Below are 25,148 nucleotides of genomic sequence, written 5' to 3' on the forward strand. Positions count from 1 at the left end.
AGATTAAGCCTGCCAAATTAGTAGTGAACTATGGAATTTAACACAAGGCCTATATACAAAAAGAAGGTTAAAAGGGAGCCATTTTCTCACATCATCTTACACACATGTAGTGTGATGTGCTCAATGGGAGAGAGGGACCCATTTTACTTGCTGGTGAACCTCCAATGTGAGAAAATCACTTGGATTTGGATCCTGGGACAAAAACAAAATTATCTTGAAGCTCCCCAGAAGGTGGATTGTAATATTATAGTCAGCATGCCCAGGCTTTTAGAAGACAGAGAATCCCACAACATCATAGGGCCAGGTTCTGTGTTTATGTACTAGATTATTGCTTCACATTACAGAAACCTGGACTATGTCTCCTATAAAACAGAGCACATTCTAATACTGGAAAGTGTGTATAGAGCAAGTCAGAAACAGAGATAGATCTCAAGAAGAATTGTTTGGAGCAGAATGAAGAGCTGAGAGGCAACACTGGCAGGCCTGAAAAGAATTCTCTCACAAATATGGACCACCTGACAATACCAGTAAATCATACTGGCTTAAAGTTCTTCTTTCTGATGGATTTCCTTTTAACACCTACTGTCTAAAGGGAAAAAAAAAAACCAACAGAAAAAATATAAAGGCCCAAAAACATTGCTTACAAAAAAAAAATTAGAAGTCCTCTTAAGTGCTTCTTTAACTACACCAAGATCAGGCATGATCTTGGTTAGCAGCTGTGGGGGGAGGAAGGACACTATTTCTTCAGTAATTCTAGCAGGCTTTTAAGGCTGTTTCTCTTCTCAACTCTACCCCTCTGGTGCAACTTGCCAAGCACTAATAGACACAAGCATTACCATCATTCATTGAATTATATTCCTCTGCCATAGTTATCCAACAAACCAATAAAACTCCTTTTCAAAAAGTTGAAAGGCAAGATGGTTCAGATAGATGATTATTAGTATGCATGGAGTGTACATTCACAGGCAATAATACAGTGGGAATTCAGCTAGCCTGAGCATAGGCTGATGTGAAGCATATGATATTACTTATGTAGGCATGAAAGCAATCTGCTTTAATATCAGACACTTTAGTGCAAAGAATGTCAGGGTTACCAAAGGTTAAAGACAGGCCGCTGGATTTTTTTGTTGCCTATTTTTTTTTTAAGTATGAGCTGAAAAAATGTGGGATGACTCCATTTTCAGTTTTTGGGTCATGCTGAGTAAAACAGCAGTAAACAATGCAAGTTAAAACCAAGACCAAGGTAAGAAAAAGTGGGTGGAAAGTGCCAGAAAGCAAAATATACAGAGAAAAAAGAAGAGTGTGAGAAATGGCTGCCATTCAGCTGTGGATGGTAAGCGTTGCCTCCAGCACCGATGTCTCTTGCAGGATTTGAGCATCATCCCATTGATTCAACACCTTCACAGAGTGCTGGATAGAGGTTCAGAGCCTCAGAGGCCAGATTTCCACCCAACTGTGCTGCCTGCCATCCCTTGGTTTCTTGTACTGATGCTGGGAACCAGAGAACTCCAGGTCACCTTGCCATTGCACACCTCACAAGCATCTGGCCTGGCAGGATGGGAGCAGTATGCTGTGTTTTCCTTACCGGAAGCTTGACACTGTTGCTTTTGTCACACTCCTGGGCCACGGTGTCACACAGGGCGCCCCGTGTGCCTGGTGGGCTGCGGGATCAGGGCCCTCGGTACCCACCCGGCCCCTGGGCCCTGCGAGCTCTCACTGGCATTCCGCCACAAGCAGCAGCTCTTGCAGCGCTTTGAACTTTCACTTTTCCTTTACTAAAATTAAAAACCAGGCACATAACCAAGCTGAGAGTTCCCAAAATCTCAGGTGGGAAGCATTACTGAGAACAGAAGCTAGGCAGACTGTTTTTCAGAGGCTGATTGCTTTTTCAGAGTGTATTAACATCTATTTTTTTCCCCAGCACAGGAATCCTTAGGTACTAGGGAGCCTAAGAAAAGCAGGAGCTCTTGTGCTGAAGGATAAAGAACCAAGATAAAGAACTAAAAGAGGAACTGAAGATGTTTCTCTCATTTTTCTTGAAAGCACAATTCTATTTCTGTTTGAATCTGTGTGTCATAGAAGATAAAAATTGTAAATATTGAGGGGGAATAATGCAAGCCGTTATAAAAAAATCTGCTTTCATAACCTACTGTGAAGTGACTAAACCCCCTTCATTTACTGATAGCCTTCTCTTGGTACAGCTACCTGTCTGTTAGTCCTCACACAGGACTGCACCTATTGTTGGCAGTTTATGACACATGCAAAGAAAGAAAGAGAGAGGGAGAAAGAAAAGGAATGAAAAAGAATGAAAAAGAAAGAAAGAGAGAAAGAAAAAAAGAAAGAAAAAGAAAGAAAGACAGAAAGAAAGAAAAAAAGGAAGAAAAAAGAAAGAGAAAAAAGAAAAAAGAGAGGAAGAAAGAGGAAGAAAGAAAGAGAGGACAAAAGAAAGAGAGAGAAAGAGAGAAAGAGAGAAAGAGAGAAAGAAAGAGAGAAAGAGAGAAAGAGAGAAAGAGAGAAAGAGAGAAAGAAAGAAAGAGAGAAAGAAAGAAAGAAAGAAAGAAAGAAAGAAAGAAAGAAAGAAAGAAAGAAAGAAAGAAAGAAAGAAAGAAAGAAAGAAAGAAAGAAAGAAAGAAAGAAAGAAAGAAAGAAAGAAAGAAAGAAAGAAAGAAAGAAAGAAAGAAAGAAAGAAAGAAAGAAAGAAAGAAAGAAAGACAAAGAAGGGGGTAGCATGCAGTGAAAGGAAGACAGATGGGCCTATCAGTTATGTATATTGTGACCCACCTGCCAGTCACAGCCCCATGGGAATGTGGCATAATAAATACTGAAAAATGGAAAGTAGGAATTAAACTTTAAAAAAACTCAAGCCAACAACCAGACATATTGAACAAAGTAAATTGTCTGGAAGGGAGAAGTCTAATAAAGATTTTTTTAGGAGCGTATAAATCAAAATTTCAAAAGAAATTTGCCAAATGGGGTCTCAGCTCATGTGCAGTCAGTGGCAGGAGGGTGTAAATTGTGGATCTAGAGAGGATGATTGCCAGCACGCCTAGGTATGAGGGGGTTGATTCAATAAATATTCATGATGGCAGCACGTATGCTCTAAGCACACACCCTGCCCCAGCAAATCCATCTCGGCTGAACTTCACCCCCAGCCCTGGAGCCTCTGCATGCTCTTGCATCACCCTCAGTTGACCCCCACTGTTTTTTGTGTTTGTGTGTGTGTGTGCATGTGTGTGAATGTGTAGATATACGAGCCCAGCCCCTGCAGACCAAACCTGACTTACTTCTCCTAGCCCTGTCTCATTACCTGTCCTCCCAGAGCTCAGTAATAAACTCAATTTGAGATCTCCAGCTCATCATGACCATCCAAAACAATCTCACTGAGCAAAAAATCCTTCATACTAAGATCAGGAGTAATCCAAATCCATTTTTCTTTTGCTGAGTATGTGTTTCATGACAAACCTTGCTTCCCTTCTCAAACAACATGAAGTCCAGAGGACCATCTCTTGCTTCTGTTAAGCATTTCCTTCACACCAACCCCAAAGGTGTTTCTACAAGTCCATGTAAATCCCAGCCACTCTTATGACAACCACATGCTTCTTTGGACTCCAGAGTCTCCATGACAATTTGTTGTGGATATTTGGATATTACACAGAGAACACCCAGCTTACACACAGATCTGAGGAAAAACATGTTTTCTGCTTGTGCGGGAACCATTGTGCATTCAGAGGCACTCACCTTTGCCTACCTCTTTGTTGTAAGATCTCACATTGGTCCATGGAGGTGACTCTTGCCTGCATGATTCTCTCACCAATACAACAACGATGGGTGTACAGTGGCAAAACCACTCTGTTTTCCTTCTGCTTTTCTGCTCCCCTTTCCCATCTCTGAATTCATCCTCTTCTTTCTGTCCCCTTCCCATCACTGAAGTGCTTCTCCATCTCCTCCTTTCACCTCTTTCATTCATTCATTCATTCCCCTGTCAGGAAGACATGCAAATGAAGTCTAATACTAATTTAAAGGCGTCTTTGGTGTAGGCTCTATCTAATCAGAAAAAGAAACCCAAAACCCCACCCTAATAGTATCTGCGTTATTTTCTGCTCTAAAATTTTCACTGCTTTTAACCTTAAGAGTTCTTCGTCTTCACATCACAGGCAGGCAGACAGGGCTGTGGTTATTTAATTTTTTTAGCAATATGTGAACTGAGGTAATTACTTAAGAGAAAATATTAGCAGAAAAGTTTTCTTATATTTGTGAGTAAGGAGAAAACCAAAACTTTCCAAAGGAAGAGAACTATGTGGCTGGAGAATGCTTTTGCCATTGCTGGATGTTCTGACCATGTGTGGCAGGACCAGCTGGGGGCTCACAGCATCTAGAGGAGCTCAGGAACAAATGAAATGTTCTCTCAGCATGGTTCTCCACCAGGGCGAGTGTCATCTGGCTCAACAGCAGCAGGCAAGCCCACCTCTGGTGACATCCTGTGCAGGGTTTCTTCATGAGATCTAAGGGCCAACAGAGAAACAAATACCTACTCTTGTTCTCATACTCATTCAGCATCTCTTTCCTCAAATTCTTTGCCGATTTTTTATTGTCTTGTTACTTGTGGCCTCAGATATTACTAATATGTAAATCTAAATTTCTGAGTGTTTTCAATAATTGTGCACAAACCCTCGAGACAAAATCAGTAGAATAAAAGCAGATGGGTCAAATATATCACTGAACTACTAGGATATGCCCAGACATGAAGATGGTCCCTACTTCCAGCAACACACTGAGGTCCTGACTTTGCTATGTAGCTTGAATGGTTAGATTGGAAATTCTCCTAGATGGCTTATGGGAAGAGTCCCTCTACAGACCTCCACCACTAAATAAAAATACCTAACTAACAACTGTTTTATATTAGTGATGATGTTTAATAAAAATGAAATCTGGTACTCAAATACATCCTACAGCAAGCACACAAGATGACCACAGAAAGTGTTTTCCCCTGCAAAAGAAATAGCTCGAACATCGTGAAATCAGTGGCCTTGGAGAAGATTGACAGAGCCAGATACAGAAATTGGAGAATTTTACTGGAAAGTGGTTGCAGGGCCATGAATATAAAGGGTAAACAAATCTCTACAGGCTGTAAACACTGAGAATAAAATTATAGCTGGGCTACTTGAGTGACATGTGTTTTTAATAACATAGAAAGAGACTCTCAGTGAGCACCAGTTGAAAGCATTGACGCTGTGGAATAGCTTCTCAAATTAATTAAAAGAAGAAAACACAAAAGTTAAAGCATGGGAACAATTCTTCTTTTGTGAAGGATGAGTTTTTCCTGTACAAAGTGATGAAGCTTTGGGGATCAAAGTTGTATGGGTTACAAAGTTGTATGGGTTACAGTTATATCTTTTCAAAATATGAAGATCAATTAATTCATTCTGTAATATTCTTTGAAAGTAAAGAGTTGGAAATATGCTGTGCTTGTCATCAGCTTGTGGTTCTTCCAGTTTCATGGGGTTCATGAATTATCATTTCTCTTTTCTTGATCTTTTATACATAATCAGACATTGCAACAGGAAGTGAGACCTCCTTGTCCCTCGTCAGTTGGCAGAGACAGTGAGTGCTCCCATCCTCACCCTGCCTCACAGCAGGACTTTCTTGATCAGTGCATGCCAGTGTGTCTCTGATGAGACAGGCAGATTATTGCATCTAGGGAAAAGGTGGCCCATAAAAAATACTCTCCAGTGCTCCACAAGCCTATGGTTTCCCTATTGAAGCAGAGTGATTTACATGAGATGTGTGCAGTCTGGAAGATTAATCTAAGTATCAGCCTGACAGTTTTCACACTGAATAAGAATAAAATTGATGGATGAAAAAATAAAAAAAATGTGCTGCATGTTTAATATATTTTCAATCTTTCCAAAAGTATATGTAGGAAATCTATATGATACTTCCTTGGAAGAAAAATATGATTTGATCCTTGTCTGAACTACTGGTACTGCAACCAGACATCAGGATGGACATCACAGATGTGTAACTCAATTAATACTATACTGGGACCGAAGGGGCTAATGCAGGAGGTGAAGTCATATCCAATTTCACATCTCTATGATTCTATAATTACATCCTAAGTGTGATCGTCCAAAGACCCTTAAAATACCAAGTCTTAGGACTTAGGAAACAACCCCAGGGAAGAAAAAAAAAAAAAAAGAAAAAGGAAAGATGGCTTTTCAGTTATCAAACCTATACATTAAGAAATGGTTTCACTGAAGAAGGGTGTGAATGTAACAGAGGAACAGGAAAGAACATTTACAGTGCTAATAAAGCAGTAAGCTGATACAGCAAACCCAGTGACACCAAGGGCTGAAGATGAAAAAGTGCAAGGCAGTAGATCTTGGAATATAAGTCACTCTTCTACATCTATGCTTCATCCTTGGGAAACGAGGAAAAGAGGAAAAGAGGACAAGACTACACTTCAGATTTTATTGACTCTGCAGTCCATGCACTGCCCTTTTCACAAAGCAACACTTCTTTTGCAGGTCCTCAGCCAGCCATTGCCATGGATTGAAGAGCAAGGATTAACACCCACACTATCCCATCTGACATGTGTGCCCATCCCTCTCTTGGTTTGTCAGTGTCATCAGCCCAGGGGCTGCCTGTAAATCACATGGTGAAGGGTGTACAGCCAGCTAGTCAAGGTACAAGAGCTGAGGCGTGTCTGAAATGTGATTTTTGGAGCACAGTGTTCTACAGGTACATGTCCAGCAACAGAACTTCATGTTACTCAGGCCTCAGATTATCCACAATCATGATTCTACAGCCATCAGGCTGTTAGCTAGGTGGGAAGCAGGGCAAGTGGAGCAGGAGTACCTCATGTTCAGAATCATTTCTGAACCCACTACAGTTTCCCAGTAGTATAGATATACACCTCACAAACCCCAAGCAGAAGATCCGGTGCTCAAAAGTAGACTTAGGATTTTTTGTAGGTTGTTAGTTGTTTTTTGGCTCATTGTGTTTTGTTCTTTTGTTTTCTACAAAGCTAATAATTAATTTGTAACTTCCAGAAAGCAGATTACACAAGTCACAGTTCTGTAGGAACTGAGAACAAAGCAGATTACATTCTCTATTGCAAAGACATTATTAGCAGTGACTCATAAAGCAGAAGTATTAAGAAAAACTCCCATGTTATTTAATCATTAGAACCATTTTTGCAAAGGTAATGATGACAGAAAAAGATGCACTTCCTCAGAAAGGTGATCAACATTTTATGAAAGTTAGTCATTTTTCCACAGAAAAATGGAAAACTGAAAAATATTTTCAAAAATATTTTTAGGTGAAACATATTACATTTTTACAATTTGGAAAGTACTCAAGATTTAGGTTGAACAAGTAATTTGTAATGTTATTCCTCCTCTCTCCCTGTTCCCTTTTCTCTTTTCTTCTCATTTTTTTTCCCTCTCCATTTTATTGATTATGGAATAATAGAGAAAACAAGAGTTAAATGTGGTAAGTATTGATCAACTGAGGGAAACACTGAACACTGCACTTCATTTAAGAAGGGAATCTTAAACCCTCCTTTCCTTCACTATAGTTTCTGCCCTCTTTTCAGGCTGATTTTGCAACTTTCTTCACATGCACCAAGTTTAAACTATCTTCCTTGACTCAAAATCTCTGTGAGTTGCCAATCCAGCCTTCACTGCAGTTCCTTGGAGGAGAAGCCAGACACTAGGCTACAGAGAAAGATCAACAAAAATGAGGGATCTCTCCAAAAGCATTTTAACTGCATTAGGGCAGAAATCAGATGGGTTTGTTTACCTCACTTAATGAACTGCCTTACCATCCTTCATCTTTCAGTGATGTTAACTTTAATCCCTGTTTGTTTTATGCTTTCATTACCTCTTCAATGTTTTTTTGTAGTGCAATCCCTTGCATGTGGAATAGCGACCCTCACTGATAAATAACTGTACCTTCCTCCTTCCCCTCTTCACAATGTCTGCAAGTGAACTAATCAAAACTTCAGGGACAGTAGTTTTTACATTCTTGAATGACTGAGTTATTTGTTCCTTCTTCATCTGCTTTCTTTGTTTTCACAGCTCTTCTAAGTTTGCTCTCTCATGCAGCTTATTGAGTTGCTCTTTGCCGTTGATCTATGCATCCTTTTGGTGGCTGGACCATGAAAATTTGTAAGGTCTTGGAGATTTGCTTTAATATTGTACAGATTCAAGTACATCCTGTGCAATTAAAAGAATCCCATCAAGTTCATATGTGGGGCTTATTATTAATATGGCTGTTCTAAAAGATTGCAGTGCAAAATCAAAAGAAAGCATTTTTTTCCCCTCATTTTCCTAGCCTGCTTATTCTGTGCATTCACAATTGTTGGTCTCAGCTTTATGACACTGTTGGCATCAAGCTTCCTTTCCTCAGGTTCACCAAAAAGAGTTTGAAATGAAATGGCAGCAGCAGAGCTAAACCAGAAAGAAAACAGGCCATGGGTAGCACGCAGTGCATGTAAAGAAACACACGGGAAAAGGAAACCTGAACCAGTATGGTCAAGGTTTCTGGAAAAACAGAACTACTGCTATTCTGAAAATAAACAAATGTGAAAGGAAAAGGTGTTAGACAACTGGTTGCTTCAAAATTCACTCCAATCTAGTCGGCACACTTCTTTTAATGAGTACTACAATAACTATCAACACCATCAACATTATACATTCAAGTAAGCAGTGGAATCTCTGGGGTAAACAGTCTGTGAGAGGTTTCATATTCCCCAAGTCCCCAGCACCTGGAAAAGGTAAATCATTAATCAGCAGGCACACAGCCATAACGGCCCTAGTTTTCTTGGTTTTGTGAAGCAAGATCAGAGTGATGTGAGCTTCAGTCTTTTCTCCTATCCCACTCAACAAGTCTCCCTCAGTTCACAGCTTATAGAGTATGACAGAAGTATGCCTTAAGTCTCTAGCTGAAGGATTAAAGCTTTACAAACCTCTTAAAATCAGCCAGACAGCTCTAGCACTCATTAAAGCTTTTACCTCATCTCAAGCCTTGGTGCCCCCCAAACTGGACTAACGAAAATATGCATAAAGGAAATCTCTTCATCTCACTGTAATAGAGGGAAGGTCTGTTCTGACTGAAGAAATTACTGGCACTACCTTGAAAAGTACATGAGAAATGTAATGGGACATTTGGAGCAACTTGCACGAGGAAGGTACTGAGGTGATTGCTATGTCCTGTACTGCACACTGGGGAAATTACAGAAAAGGCTCTGAGCTTGTAAAGCTGAGCCAGTTTCCTAATAAGAAAACAGCACTTCAGCTGCAGCTTGCACCATACCAAGGCACCTACAGACTGATTGCACCACGCCTCCTCTAAACACTTCCTCCCTGCAGACCTCTCCCAGCTTGATGCAAATTACTGAATGTTTTCTCCTAGCAACTTTTATTGGCTTGATTTGTGTGGCACCACCTACTGACTTACCACAGCCAGAGTGGTGCATCCATAATGCCTGGCATGGTGGCCCTGGCAGACCTGTGTGGCTTGGCACATGCTATGGAGCTGCCACAGGTTCTCTTTCTTTCCTTGAAAACCAAAGCACCTCCATGTGCAATAACAGATGAGGGCACAGCACTTCAGATATGCTAGTCCCTTCGCTTTTTCCTTGGCTTTACTGAGCTTGAGCTGACAATATTGAATTGCCAAATTCATCTGCCAAAATCATCTGCCAGGGTGGGGAGACTGCCCCTGGACTTTGCGTTGCTCCTGTTTTCATGCTAGCCATGGGCACATGTTCATACCACCCACACCACAGCAACGCCCCAACATTTCTAGGACACTGCCTGCTTTTCTCCACCATTCATTTGTGTTTTGCTGTGCTTCTGCAGCAGTCCTGTTGTTACCTGATGTCACCCACAACCAACAGAAGGGGGGACCGTTGCTATGGGTCTACTCCTTAGGCTCATAACCAGCAGTTTCCATGGCCAGGGTTGCTCCTTAGGGTTTCTTCCTGTAGCCAAAGAGAGCTGCTGATTTAGCCTGTTGTTTTCTTATCTGCATGCACTGCCGTTAATCTTCCCTGTGCTGGTCTACAGCAAATCCTTCTTATACCAGGCAAGTGCTTTGCCCCATGGAATCTTGCTGTGTTGGGCCAATCTCAGGGTCACCCAGACTGTTTGCCTTATAAAAACTAGTCATCTCCCATCACCATAAAAGCATCTGACTCAAAGTTAACTTTGGAAAAACATGTTTAAAACTATGCGTAGTCAGTTGTGTGGCAGGGGAGGATGTTCAGAAATTTCCATTTTTACAAATGAACTCTAACAGCAGGGTTTTCTGGCATTGGAACAGGCTGCCAAGGAAGGTGGTTGAGTCACCATCCCAGGAGGCATTTAAAAGCTGTGCAGATGTGGCACTTGGGGATGTGTTTTAGTGGTGGAAATGGCAGTGCTAGATTAACAGTTGGACTCAAAAGATCTTAAAGGTCTTTTCCAATGTGAACAATTCTATGATTCTATTGGCATCTTTAAAAAAAATAGAGAATGAAAGAAGAATGGGTTTTAGTTTTTTCAGAGCCAGGGAAGCAGCTCAGGGAGTCTTGCATCACTCCAGGTATGCTGTCAGACAGGCATTTACTCCTTGATGTTCAAACACAGCCCTTGCTTACTTGAAGTGTGCCTGTGTCTTCAGAGGGGAAGAAAACAGTCTGAATTTTAAGGTCAGCTGTTTGGGAGCAACTTTTACTGTCCAGTCCACTGTAAAAGTACCACATCTCGTACACAGTACTAATCTCCTTCTTGATAGCAAGACTGATTTAAAAACATGTAAGAAACACCCCCATTTTTGTTTCAATTGCATTTAAAAGACTCAACATTTTCTTCTTCTCAGTCAACCTGTTTACAATTAGGACTGAAAATATCACTTTATATTTAGCCCTAAATAAAATATATGTAAACAATCAATTTTGATTAAAATAGTCCTTAAACAAGTACACGCTGCTGTTTTAAGATCAAGTGGGTGAAAGTAAGGAAGTCACTGTCTGAGCACCAAAACCCAGCTGTTGTTGAAGCAGTAAACCAGCTCTTGGTAGGACTAGTCTTTTCTGCAAGCGCCAAGAGGAGAGTTTCTTCATTTCAGGTTCTTTCAATATCAATTCCAAATAACTGGGTCATGCAAACTTGGGAAATGTTGGCGAACTAAAAATCAGAAAACCCTGTTTTCCTCTGGAAGAATAGAAATAATAGGTAGAAGAGCATGAACTGTCAGTTCTAAAATCTTAAAGGCCAGGTATAAGCCTAAACAATAAATTCATAAGTTTGAGATGCAAGACTCGCTGGCTAAGTTAATGCTTTTCTTCCTAACTCTGAAATATTTCAGTGGCCTTGACACAGTACATCAGCTGGTCACCTTGACAGTCACAGCCTGGTAGGAATCACACTGATCCCTGACACTGTTTTCATCTTTTCCCTACGTGCTTCCATCACCTTTGCTATTTAGAGACACATCTGGAGTAAGAAGCGCTTCTACCACAGTTTCTCTGACGAGCACATCCCACATAACACTGTCCTTGCTGGTCAGGACCTTTTTGACTTACACCTCCAGGATTATAGGGGCAGACTTCAGAATCCACCATAATAACTCCTGACATCGTGGTCCCTCAATGGTCCAGGCTGTGACACTTGGCTCTCTCCTGGCTCGTGTTCCTGGGTGTCCTCCACATGGTCACCATGGCTGGGGTCAGCTGCCATTGGCCAAAGCCAAGGTGCACATGCGGTACTTGCACAGAATGAAGCTCAGAGGTCTCCAGGACTCTCAGCAGAGACAACATCCAAAGGAACTGATTACAGAGTGATCTATAGAGCAATTTCAATTAGACACCACAAGTGGAGAAGCCTGGAGTCAACACATAACCAGAATAACAATGGAGCCTGTAGCTTTATAGTATTTGAAGTGAGGCCAGAAATCTGATGTCAGAAATCTGACTTGGGCTAGTTTTTGATACACCACATTTGAGGAGACAAAGAAAATTTTTTAAGCCTGAGTTTGTCTTAAAGGAGACCCTGTGGTTTTATTTTTCACAGTCTTATTTCAGCTGAAAAGGAATGAAAATACATTTACAAATGGTGCTGAATGTTTTCCTGCCAGTAAGAATTCCGAATTTTCAGGGGTTATTTCAATGAAAACCTGAATGCGGTTATTAACAGAAATGTCCATAAAAACGTACATGTTCAAGAGAGCGTTTAATAACAACAATCATAAAAAATACCTCTCTCTGGCACTTCACTCTTAAATCCTCTTAAAACTTTCAAGATGCGCTTTTGTAGTGGATCCATCATACTAGGAGACCAAATTATGCTCTCAATCAAGAAAATAGTAAAAAAACCCCAAACAAAACACCAAAAATTTGTAGGTTGTTGCAAGTAATTATTGACACAGCCAGAATAGCAAATTAATTCAAGCTGTGAATTAATTATCCTCAGCATCACTGGCATCTCTCTTTGACTTCATATTTATGTTCATTACCATTATTATTATTATTAGCCTGTCCCCTCTGAACTCTTCCAGACTGAAACTGACTTCTAAGGAGCATCTTTCTGTCACTACATGAATCCCCAAGAAATGAATGTCACTTACTCTTATAACTCCCAGTGTTATCAGCTCTTGATAGCTTAGTCCAAGCTTTACTTAAAGCACTTTATTTCAAGTTTCAGTTCCAGAAATCAATTACTTATATAGAAATTTGAACTTTAATGCAAAGAAAGGAAGCTTCCAGCACTCAGGATTGAATGGAAAACCTGGAAATCAAAACAAAAAAAATGCCTTATATTTCACAAGGCAAATAAAAATGTCCATGAATGGTTACTTTTAAAAATCATATTATGTTTAAGTCAGTCTCTTGATTTTAGGGGTCTTGAAAGGTGACATCTGGAAGGACATTTTTCCTGGAAGTTGTTGGTTACCACCTTCCAGGACCTCTGTGTCTTCTAATAAAAGGGTTGCTATAAATAATGCACTCACCTATTTCTGTATTTGTAAAATTTTTATCAATGCCCTACAGTGTTTAGTAAGCAGAACCAGAAGTTAAACTCACCGCATTTTGTCCCACAACAGTCTTGCTTTTATTATTCTTGGAGCCAGCAATGTAAACTTCCAATTGTATGTGCTGTGCAGACATGAGGTATCTTTGGAGTAATTTACAGTCTTTGTCTATCTTGTGCATAATTTACCACGTAAATCTGAAAGCTGCTTAGAGGTAGATAACAACAAATGATTTTCTGCCACTTTACAACAACATATTGTGCACGTTCTGGGCAGAGCTGAGTTCACTGGACGAGAAAAATTGTTCTGAATTCCTACCTATATTTCTTGTTTCTGTTCATGTCCTTGGAATTAGGTACCAGCCAAACCAGAACAAATGTGGTGACTTCAGAAACCTCTACCACTGCACGTTTAATTTCCAGCTGAAAGTTCTGCAATTTCATTTTCATTCCAATAGGAAATCTCTGGCAGTTGTGTACATTACTTTGTTATTACTGAATTGCTCAAGTTTATCCTTGAAAATACCATTTTCACCACTCAAGGGAACAACATCAAAGTAGTGGTATTGTTACTAGGACCCTAAAAAGATCGGTTACCATTTTTGGTCCAGTGTTGCCTTGGCAGATTTATTAAGGCACCAGCTGGCAACACATCACTTTTCTGAAGTTTTTTCTAGTATTTAATGCTCTTGGCACTCATGTTTCTCCTCAACAAAAATCAGTGAAGCTCACAGCTCATGTAAAATAACAGCGCTATTGCCAGATCTGACCACAGATCCATCTGAAGATCTTCCTTTTCTTTATTTGAAGTTCCTCATAAGAAATCCACTCTGTATATCATTACCTACATTACTTTATACAGTACTGTTCGTAGCATCAGTGAAAGATACCAAAGAGATACCAAAAATCATCCTGTTACCACATGATGAGGCACCACCTGTAACATTTTAATGTGGTCAGCGTATCTTCATATCTGAACAATCTAAATTACCTGCTTTTTAATTATAAATAAATCAAAGACTCGTTGTAACCTTTCCAGCCTTTTTTCCCCCTTTTTTTTCCTAGCAGAAGGAAAGGATGTGGAGATCAGTCTGCCACAGCAACAAATGCAGCAGGGCATCCAGGAAGCAGACCTTCTAGGCTGAGTAACCATCTTCCCCCTGGGCTGGCAAGCATTGTCCCACCTTCTGACCTGGTCTGCTTGGTCCCTGCTCTGTCAGGCTCCAAGTCTCCCTGCTCCAAATCGTTGGCTGTGCAAATTAGGGTGCATGGGGTACCACATTCATGTGAATGCACAGTCATGGCTATGACAACTTAGACAAGCCTGCAGCACTCATAGCACAGATTGCTCTAAAATCTCACCCAGCAAGCATGAAAAACAGTTTCATCAACAGTTCCATTTGCATAAGAGCTCATGTTTACAACAACAATTTACAACTGCAACAGCACCATCATTTATTAGTTTGTCTTCATTTCCATCAGGCATACTTCCATCAGGCATACCATGATTTGTGGAAGCTGTGAGATCACAGGCATCTTTTCTTTGAAAGAAAATGACTAAAACTGATTTTAAGCTACATTTTAGCATAAAACATAAGAACAACCATTGTAGTCATTTCAAAATTTTTTTCTCTTGCACACAGAATCTAAGATGGACCTTTTCTCCATCTACCAAAGGGATTTCTTCATGAAACTGAGGATTAACTTAGAAAGATTCATGAACTCATAAGACAATGTAATCAAAAAAGGAAATACATATAATATAAAATTAATCAAAAAACCTGCCCTTTGGATCAATATTAAACATGGATCCTGAAGAGATAGAAAATAAAGAATTTAGGCTACCACATGAAAGAAAAACATTTGGAACAATGCTAGCCCAGGCTCTCAAGGGATAATACACAAACTGTTCTTGGTCCAAAAGCTGTGAGAAATGCACTTGTCGTTTTGTCATCATACTTTACAGAAAGGTCAAAGGAAGAATTTATGGGAATAGTACAGTCATTAATACATGTTATAGAGAAGAAGTGATCAATCAAACCACAAACCGCTGCAAACTCCTCAACTCTGTTTTCTTCTATTTCAAATCTCAAAGCCTTATAGAATGCAGTACTTTTCCATCTTCAACATTTGAAGCAAAGTGGCAAAGATAACAATTTTTTTTCAAATCCAATACAAAGATTCTAACATTTTGATGACATTCTCAATCCAAAAGAATACATTTTTCTGTCTCTGAACCATCACACTTTTAAAAGGTCATTTCAACTGACATTCATAAGTATGAGAGAGAGACTTGTTCTCTTGTAAAACATTGCAGAGACTTGATTATTGTTTCACCTCTCAGGTTGTTTTTTTTTTTTTTTGTTCAGGACTGAACCACCAAGCCCGCTATGTTTTCTTTAGCTCTTCTTATGCCAGACATCTTTCAGCAGGGGCCTGATTGTCAGAAGTTGCAAAGGTTCTGATATATGGATGAAATGGAAGTAATTTTGTGTCAATAATCCTAATGGCCTTTTGCGAGCCAATCAAAACTTTGATTCTGGAAGTCTAGGAAGAGCAAAAAGAATAAGACCTTATCCAAGATGCAGAGCAATGGCAGAATTGCACCTTCTTTCCTAAGTCTGTGTACTTGGGAAGCAGCCATTTCCCAGGGATAAGATCTTAACAAAAGAAGAGAGGGTTTCTGGCTGATAGGAAGGTAAACTCTGTTTAAAAACCTCTGAACAAGCAGAACTGCCATGAGAGTGGTAAAGATTACCAGCAGAAAAACTAAGAAATATTTTAAGTTTCCAAGTGACTAAGAAACATGTTAATATTTTCTGTTAAATGCTTTTTTCCTCTAGCATTTAGGATATCAATTAATAAAGAAAGAAAAGCTGAAACCTGATTCACAGCTGCCTGCTGGACACTCAGCATGAGAAGTCCATTGGCTTGTTACCCAGAGCAGCTGTCCATTCAGAAATACTAAATGCAATTGACTCATTATGCCAGACACACTGACAATGACAAGCACTTACCTGGCAGTCTTTTGGGCAACACAGAGTCCCCACCACAGAGCAGCACACAGCATTGTTACCACAGGCTTCCTTCATGTTTGTACAGGAGGCTGTGGATGCCAGTAGTTCCTGTGACAGAGAGGCAGCGTGTCTCGCCTGCCCTGCATTTCCAGGCAGGTGTTGTACTAACAGTGCAAGCCTGGGAAGGCAGGTGAGTAGGAACTAAAACATTTTCTCTTTCCTGTCTTTGATGCTGTACTTCAAGAAGTGCGGAAATGGGGAAAAGGAGCTGCTTTGTCTAAGAGATTACTTTGTCTCTTGTGCAAACTCCGCTGTGCTGGTGAATTCATAGTCTCTCTCCTTTTTCGGTGAGCATAACTATCTGATCAGTTGGTCTGAGAGGAGACCACAGTGAGATTTGGTCAGTGATATGCATACTGAGGATGAATAACTCAAGCCAGATTCATAAATAAAGGACTTAAATAAAAAGCCTGTACTGCTGTAAATTCAGTGGGTAGGTCAGATGGTTATACCATATCAAGTGTAACTCTCAAACGAGTAAAAGCCTTGTCATAAGGTATTTCAGATGAAGGCTTTTGTTTCAAATCATTGTGGCCTACAACAGCACAAAAAATATGTAGCTCACCTTGAAGAGAAAGAAGAAATCAGGATTACTGTAGGCAGCTGGCTTGAGGTTTGAAAAAGACTGTTTACTGATATTGCAAGATGTGATGAAGGAGAGCTCAGTATCAGATGGAAAGAAAAAATGTGGGAGCACAGGACAATTCACACTTTGACAAATTGGTCAAGAATAACTGCTGAGGAACATCTCTGCTGAAAAGAACTGAATGACCCTGCTGGAGAGCAAACTCAGAGCCACAGTGCTTCTTAGCAGACAGAAGGCTGACAGCACTCTTGAGTTGTATGAACAGTGACATTGGACCACGTGTATATACTATATCCCGTTTTGGTCCTCCCACCACAGGACAGACATGGACAAACTGGAGTGGCCTCAAGGGAAGAGATGATGGGGACTAGAGGACTTGTTCTGTGAGGAGCTGGACTGGGACACCCAATAATACCACTGGCTACCAGTGCCTACATATGGTCACTAAGAAGATGGGACTGAACGGTTCGCAGTAACACTTGGGAAGAGGATAAAAAATGATGGGGAAAATAGTAACAAAAGAGATTTATCCAGGGTGTAAGGAGCTTTTCCCCATGATAACAGTCAGGCAGAAGACCAAGTTTCCCTGAAAGGCTATACCATCCCCAGAGGTTTTAAAAACCCGAGTAGACAAAGCTTTGAGCAGCCTGATCTGGTCCCAGAGCTGGCCTTGCTTTGGGTAAAGGTCTGGAGCAGATACTTTCAATGTCCAGCCTGAATTCTTCTGTGATTCTTAAAGGTTAAAGGACCAATGATTCATCCCAAAGTTTCACCTTGAGCAATAATAAAATGTTTTAGTAAAGGCTGTATTAGAGTAAAAAGCTCTCGAGTCCAAAGAAAGAATTAGACTCTCATTCTGGGATTATATATGAAAATTTCAACTTGAACTGAATATACTAAGGAGCAACAAGTGAATAGAAGTGAACAATACCTGCTGCCTCTCTCCTTTCAGTTTAAACTTTCCCAGATGCCTAGGTTAGAGGTTGCAAACACGTACTTTCATCATGGGGAGACTTCTTTCTTCTCTTATTCCCTCTGAAAACATTTCCATCAAAGCTGCTTCAAAGCTCCAAAGTGCAAGAGAGATCTGACAAGAAAATGTGAAGATGTCTTTGCCTTCCCAGAAAAAGAAAATACCTGGCTTCTCTGGTCTCTATAGCAACAATCTGTAAATACAATAAGGATTAATGAGAAAGTGCATCATCTTGTGTGAATCTTTTATCTTAACTTACTCTTATAACTCATTTTAAAGGCCACTTCTGATACTATTGTATCTAAGCTCTTTACTGCACTTTTGGAAAACTCTGTGATTCACACTCATTCCTGCTATAAATCTACTGACTCCTACTAAGAAGAATAAGTATGTCTCTAAGTCTGTGACCAAAGAGAAAAAAAAAGGTTTTCTTTAAAGTTGCACAGCAAGGATTGCATATTGATTGAATATGCCACTTTGAGCATTGTTTATCACAAGCAACAGAATTTCCAGGCTGATGACCAGATTTACCACAAGTTGGTAGACACCACTCTATTTCAGTTACACACATTTCTCTCACATCATAACAAGGCTAAAATGATGTGAAAAACCAGGGTTTGGCACACTGATCTGTCAGGAAAAATCCACAGCACTGTGGTATGATATCTGTGTTAGAGACACTCCTATGATTATATTGCTCCTCTTTGTTTTTTAAACTGCTTTTTCACAGAAGTGGCTGGATCAGGCTCTAGGGGTGAATTTCAGGGTCAGGCAACAGGTATCTAAAGGAACTCTTCATATCCCAGGGTACACATCCAGTCACCATCTTCCCTACACAAACACAAAGGCTACTTCCATGTGAAAACGAATTTTCATTCTGCATTCAGGTGTACAGTCTTTTACAAGGACCTGCACTGGATCTTCCCATCTCTAGTGGGAAGGAAAGCATCTTGCACTTTCCCACTCAAAACAGACAGTAATGCAGCTAGATGCCTCCTCCCTCTGTTAGTATAAGCGTGGCTTAATTACACACACAAGTATGGATGAGCAAATACATCCTCTTGCTTAGATTCCGGGAATTTATACTCTTGCAACTATGACTTTCCAGTGGTATGTCATTTAAGTCTCACCATTTGCAAATTTCAGTGGTTAAACCCTTATTTATACGAATAAATCTGCTAAAACATAATGGGAGCTGCCTGTGTAAATGGGGCTGGAAGATCCTTGCCCCTGCATATCTTGAGAAGTGCAGCTTATGTTGCAGGTGCTCAGACTGAAGCACTGCTCTTTTCAACTCATATTGGACTGTGCTGTGTTACACATCAGCAAAAGGAAAGGCAATGGAAGGGAACAGATGCCACCACGTCTGATTTACATTGCACTTGTTGTTCTCACTGCTCCTGGTGGAAAAACTTCACAAATTACTGGCTAAACTGTCAGCACATGAAAGTCACATGCAAATGTCTGCTTCAAGGCTATGAAGAATCAGGCCCTCATGCATCCTAGTAATCAGGATATGTATCAGGTATCCTCTTAGCAGCAAATGGATCATGTAATAAAGACAGAACATGCCTTGCATCTGAGATGAAAAAAAGGTAATAAAGCTTCATTTATATCATGTATTGGCCCTTTTGGACAGTCTTTGGAGCATTACTGATGTCAATCCCATGTGATAGTCGCCTTTTGAAAACCAACCTCTATTTGAAGCTTTTCAAACACTTTTGAAAGGATGTCTACAAAGTCCTGCAAATGCCAAGAGCAGTTGATTTAACACTACTCTAACTAAGGCAAAATGAACTGAAGCAATTTCTCCTGTCCCTGCAGGTACTGTGTTGAAATATTTTATCTGAAGTCTTCAGAACTATCCCATTGAAAATATCTTTTAAGAAGCTTCAGTCTCTTCATACATCAAAAAAGTGTGCAGTGTATTTGGAGGGAGGGGAAAATCCCTAAAATCAATGTTGTTATTGCAGTCCTAATAGGCTCTGCCATATTCTAGGCAGTCTAGGTTTGATAGCAGCAAATTTCATTAAGATCTATCCTGAGACACCACACAGTTTCAGAACTCTTTAGAAGTCAGAGCTTTCCTTCAAAAACATTTCAAGCAAAGGCTATAAAAATACTACTAGGGGTCTTTTTCCTGATAGCAGTGCTACCTCGGGGAAAGGAGTTACTGCAGCCTTTGTAGTTTGGTAATAAGGGGCTACTCTCTGTTCTTTAAAGTGATTTGAGTCAGACCCTTATTTGTTGCATTATCTTGTGTTGCGTGTGATATCTGTTTATTGTCTCTCTCTCCTCCCACATATGCCTCTCTCAAGATGTTTCTCCTGTTGCTCTATTTTGTTCATTCCAAAAGAATCCTGTCAGGTAAGGATATGAAAATTTGAAATAGTGACAAACATGCAATTTTCATGAGAACTAAGAAATTTATGATTCACATGACTGAATATATATAACACAGTCTGAAGAACAGTATGTGCATTTCTATGAAGTACATAGTGCGTAGGGAATGGGAATTGCTGAGAAAACTTTGGAAAGTCACATTAAAAATGACAGCTTCTAGGCAGAATAGGAGCAATCTGCAAAAAGTGTGTTCTCATTCTGGGGGCTGAAAGGGGTTGTTATTAATTTACATTACCTTAACAGGAGGAAGGCTTTCATAGAAGAAAGTGAGAGAAAAAAATATTCCTTTCCAAAAGTGTTATTATTTAAAGAAAACACCAAGATATTCCAGAATAGATTTGAAAACACTTTTTTTAAAGCAGGTAACTTTCAGTCATATTGTTGACCAACTGTTGTAGTATTGTGCTTTCCTAACACTGCAGTAAGTACGCATTGTGGGGAGATTATAGTCCATAAACAAAAAATTGGTACCAGCCCATGCTGCAGGATGGCCTCAATACTGCAGAGTCCAAAAGAAAAGAAAAGCATTTACTTCAGAAATAAACATGGCCTATTCAAGAGCTGTGAGTCACGGGGGATTATGCTGAACCTCCACCCCCTGACACCTGCCACAGCACTACCACCACCAGTGGGAGGAGAACAGAGGACACAGGCAGCGATCTAGCCCATTTTTGTCTCAAGTGTAGGGATTTTTTGTGTGAAACGTGTGCGCTCTTGACTCCCTGATTGGTCCCTCCTGGGGGCGTTCCCAGACCTGTCCCACTGACAGAGCTGCAGAGGCCAGAGAGACAAAAGCAAGTTTCCTGGGGGAGAACTGGCTGGTGTATGAAGGGCTGGAAAATATGTAAGGAGTCACATTCCATACCCATTTTTTGACATAATGTTTGGCCAGAAGGCTGTGTCCGGAGCAGCTCTGGTCCTGGAAATACTGTATCCAAGGTAGTTTGGGTACAAGGCACCTCATGGTGTGCAGGCTGGCGCTGCCAGTGCTGCCCATCCATTCTTGCAAACACAAAGTGGTTTATAACCAAGGAAGGTCTCCTTTAGCTCAGCACACCTGACTGCTGGAAGCTCATCTCTATCCTCCTGAGCTATTTCCTTCATATTCCGCAACTCCCTCTCCCTCTAGAAAAGCTAGGTGACTTTATCTGTCATTTGTATTCTTTTCCTCAATAGCCTTTCCAAGTACTTTATTCCACATATTTACTACTTCCTGCACATAATGGTAATGCTGGAGTTCCCTCATGTCTGCATTATATTCTCAGTTTCCTCTTAAAAATACTTCACTATCAACTCATTACTCCTTTCCATAACGACAAAAACCTCTCTCAATCAACTTCCCCACACCCTATATTCCAAAGAGGATAAAGCCATCTTACCATTTGAGTTCAGTCCTTAATGTTGTTGCTGTCAGTCTGGTGTGACTTCTACTATGGTACTTCCAGGGAATCACAGCCTACCTGTTGCTAACCTTCCACAACTGAATACAAGGACTCACCTTTTTCTCACGCACACATCTTCATCCAACACTTGTCATTTGCAGCCATGTCACTGTGATGCAGTGAGTCAGGAAATGTGAGGCAGGCTGCTGTTTTGTGCCATCTTCATCTCCAGGCAGTACCATGAGAGATCCAAGAAAGACAGCACATCCCCTGTGAGGCTCAGCTCAGTAAAGGTGAGGTTTCAATGGAAGCTGTAAAATAGTAGAAAAATTGAGAAGCATACAGCACTGATGACTCCCTCATTACATAGAATTATAGAATCATAGAACTATGACTGGTTTGGGTTGGAAGGGACCTTACAGATCATCCAGTTTCAACCCCCCTGCCATGGGCAGGGACACCTTCCACTGACCAGGTTTCTCAGAGACCCATCCAACCTGGCCTTGAACACTTTAAGGGATGGGGAGTCTGCAAGTTCTCTGGGCAGCCTCTTGCAGTGTCTCACCATGCTCAGAGCAAAGAATTTCTTCATAATATCTAATCTAAACCTACTTTCCTTCAGCTTAAGGCCATTCCCTCTTGTCCCACATATGCACTTGTGAAAAGTTCCTCTCCTTGTAGGCTCCCTTTAAAAAGTAGAGCTGCTATAAGGTCTCAACGGAGCCTTCTCTTCTCCAGCCTGGATGCCCCCAAGTCTCTCAGCCTGTCTTAATAGCAAATGTGTTCCAGCCCTGTGATGAACTTAGTGGCTCTCCTCTTGACTTGTTTCAACAATGTGGGGGGCCCCAGAGCTGGACACAGCACTTCAGGTGGGGTCTCACCAGCGTGGAGTAAAGGGGCAGAATCACCTCCCTTGACCTGCTGGTCATGCCAGTTTAGGTGCAGCCCAGGATGCAGCTGGCTTTCCAGGCTGTAAGTGCACATAACAGTTACTTTCCCTCTAATCTCAAATGAGATGTTAACCTGATTCAGATGGAAACACAGACGTTTCATCAAAGGGACAGCCAAAATTTTTATGGGATCCCACAGACAGCATGACTAGCTTACCTTTTTCTGGAGAGAAAAAAAGCAATATAATGCCCCGTTTTTCTTAAAGCAGACCTAGAGTACTTCAATGTTAACACCTAGCTGAAATGACTTCAGAAATATTGTGGTTTTACACAGGCTGAACTTTCAGGACACCTGTATTAAAATCCTAGGAACCCATTGTTGAAGTTGTATCTGTCAGAGGCATGGGAAGGCTGTAGGAATAGATGCTGAGAAATGGCTGTCAAGTGAACTAACTGGAACAGAAAGCATTGCATTAATGAGCAGCAATTTTTAAAGACATGCTTTGAGTTTTTTTCATCATGCAATTTTGCTAAAATAATTTTCTCTCTACTTAGATTAAGAGTACTGCAGAAGGAACTTTTAAAATTCATCATTTTTAGAGAAATTGTGTCATTTTTACACTTTTCTACATCTGTTACATAGTCATTTACAAGTTGGAAGCTATATTTTTCCCTTTTTTTAACCAGTTCTAAAAAATGGAGTGATAAAATACATGAACAAATGAGAAGCCTCATTGTGCATGTAATTGAAAAATTATTTTAAAGTCAACATGTTGTGGCAAATGGCAAGTCTATAGATTGAGAGCAAGAAAAGCCCATTCTGTCTTCAGATCTTCTGTAATTTTACTTATGAAAATTGCCTCTTAGCAGTTCTTTAGTGGTTTATCTAATTAGTTATATTGATTTTTTATTTTTTTGTGGTGGCAGGGAAGGGAAATCGTGGTCTTATGAAGTAATAATGAGCTCAGAAGAAAGAGTTATCTATGATTATATTAGGAGTTAGAAGTAATCCATAACCAACCTCAATAGAGGATTTCATTTACTTAGAAAATATTCAAGTGGAAAACAGCTTGGGGAGGGCATTAGTGCACACCGAAATCTAGGGTAGATTTGCATACAGTTGAGACAATCAGAAAAGAGGGTCCTTATCACTTTTATGAAATCAAGCCGAATCACCAGAGTACCCCAAACACACAGACTGGCACCGGGCACTCTGTTCTCCTACTTCACAGGGTTTGAAGTAGGTTTCAATTTCATGTTGCTTATATTGCATCAGACAGCTTCAGAAAACCAGGGAGAAATAAACCACAGTGCCACAGTAGTGGAGAATATTTTGCTGTATTTTTTTTCAAAAGACAGTCTCCTGAGCCAGGCATTTGAATCATAAGGACTTCTGGGATGGGATTTTCACTCAGAGATCTCCATTCTTACGTGGATTAAGAGGATTAAAAACCATTAAATGACCATCCTCCAAGTCCCTAAAGCAGATTTGCCTTTTTCTATCCTCCTTCAACTGGGGCAGACTTGGGGGTAACAAAGTACTGCACAAAAGACTCCCTTAGCATGACAAAAGGTGAAACAATCCACTGAACTGCCAATGTACCAGACAATGAAGTCGGTGCAGTCTACTCAGCTCATTTTCATCAGAACAAATGGTATCAAACTTGGCAATGGCATTGTTCTTAAACTTGAACATGGGGCTCTTTTTTTTCCCCCCTTCTTTTTTTTTTTATTTTTTATTTTCCCATCCGAAGCTCAAGGTGTCATATTAATTATTTAAATCTTCAGAAGATTTCAACTGTATCCTCCAAGGCTCTGCTCAGTGCCAGAAGGTCTCCAATCTGCATTAGCTTTTGTTAATTAGAGCTGAAACAAGGACTTTGATCTCAATGAATATAATAACAAAAAAAAAAAAAAGCAAAACTTCCTGTGTGATTTATCTTTTACCTATTTTCTGCCTTTACAGTTTTTCCACTCTATTAGACTTTGATTTACCTTGTCTGAGTAACATTAAACAACTCGGGTACAAAAGAACTTAAACAGCTTCAAAAGCCTGACTGAAATGATAGTTAAATGCTACATGAAGTGATCCCAAGTCTTTAAACTTTGAATGAAAATGACACAATTTTACTTTATTTTATTTTATTTTTTGTAAGCAGGGGCTGGCGTCAGGGGGGTGGTGGTTTGTACAGCATGGATGCTTGTCTACTGATGTCAGATATCACAGGTTTTCCTGTTGGGATTGATCTTTCCTCATTAAGAGCCTTGTTTCTAGAACTACAGTGCTGATAGAACAGAAGGCCAGCAATATTCTGCAAGATGTTCCTCATGCATCAGGCTTGCCCTGAGTTTGTAGCACTGCTTAGATCCGAGAGGGTCACTGCCAGGGCTTGCCTTGTTAAAATTTTTCTCATTAACATTTATCTTATTGAATAGCTCTGAAAGGCAAATTTTTTTAAGCTCAAAAAGAAAAACTAGCAAATTTTAGTGTCAGTTGAGGTCTAGTTGTATATTCACTTGAGCAAGGACTTATCGTTATGGTCCCCTAATATGAAAAAAATAATCAAAGAATATCCGAAAATGCTGCAAGTGAAATCTACATCTGAGATTTAGGAGATACATGAGGGTAAATTTTCATTGTGATGGACAAAGAGTTGCACACAGAGCCTTCATTAATAACAACGCACAGTGCTGAGAATGTGCCCTGTATCTTTTACAGGAGGCTCACTACAGAATGGCACAGCCCCAGGAGACTGGTCGCTCATGGTTTATCTCATTTTAGGCAGAATAAATTAAAGGATATCTTGTGAATTCTGGGCAGAAA

Source organism: Coloeus monedula (genome assembly GCF_965178545.1).
Source record: "Coloeus monedula genome assembly, chromosome: 3".
Classification (NCBI taxonomy): Eukaryota; Metazoa; Chordata; class Aves; order Passeriformes; family Corvidae; genus Coloeus; species Coloeus monedula.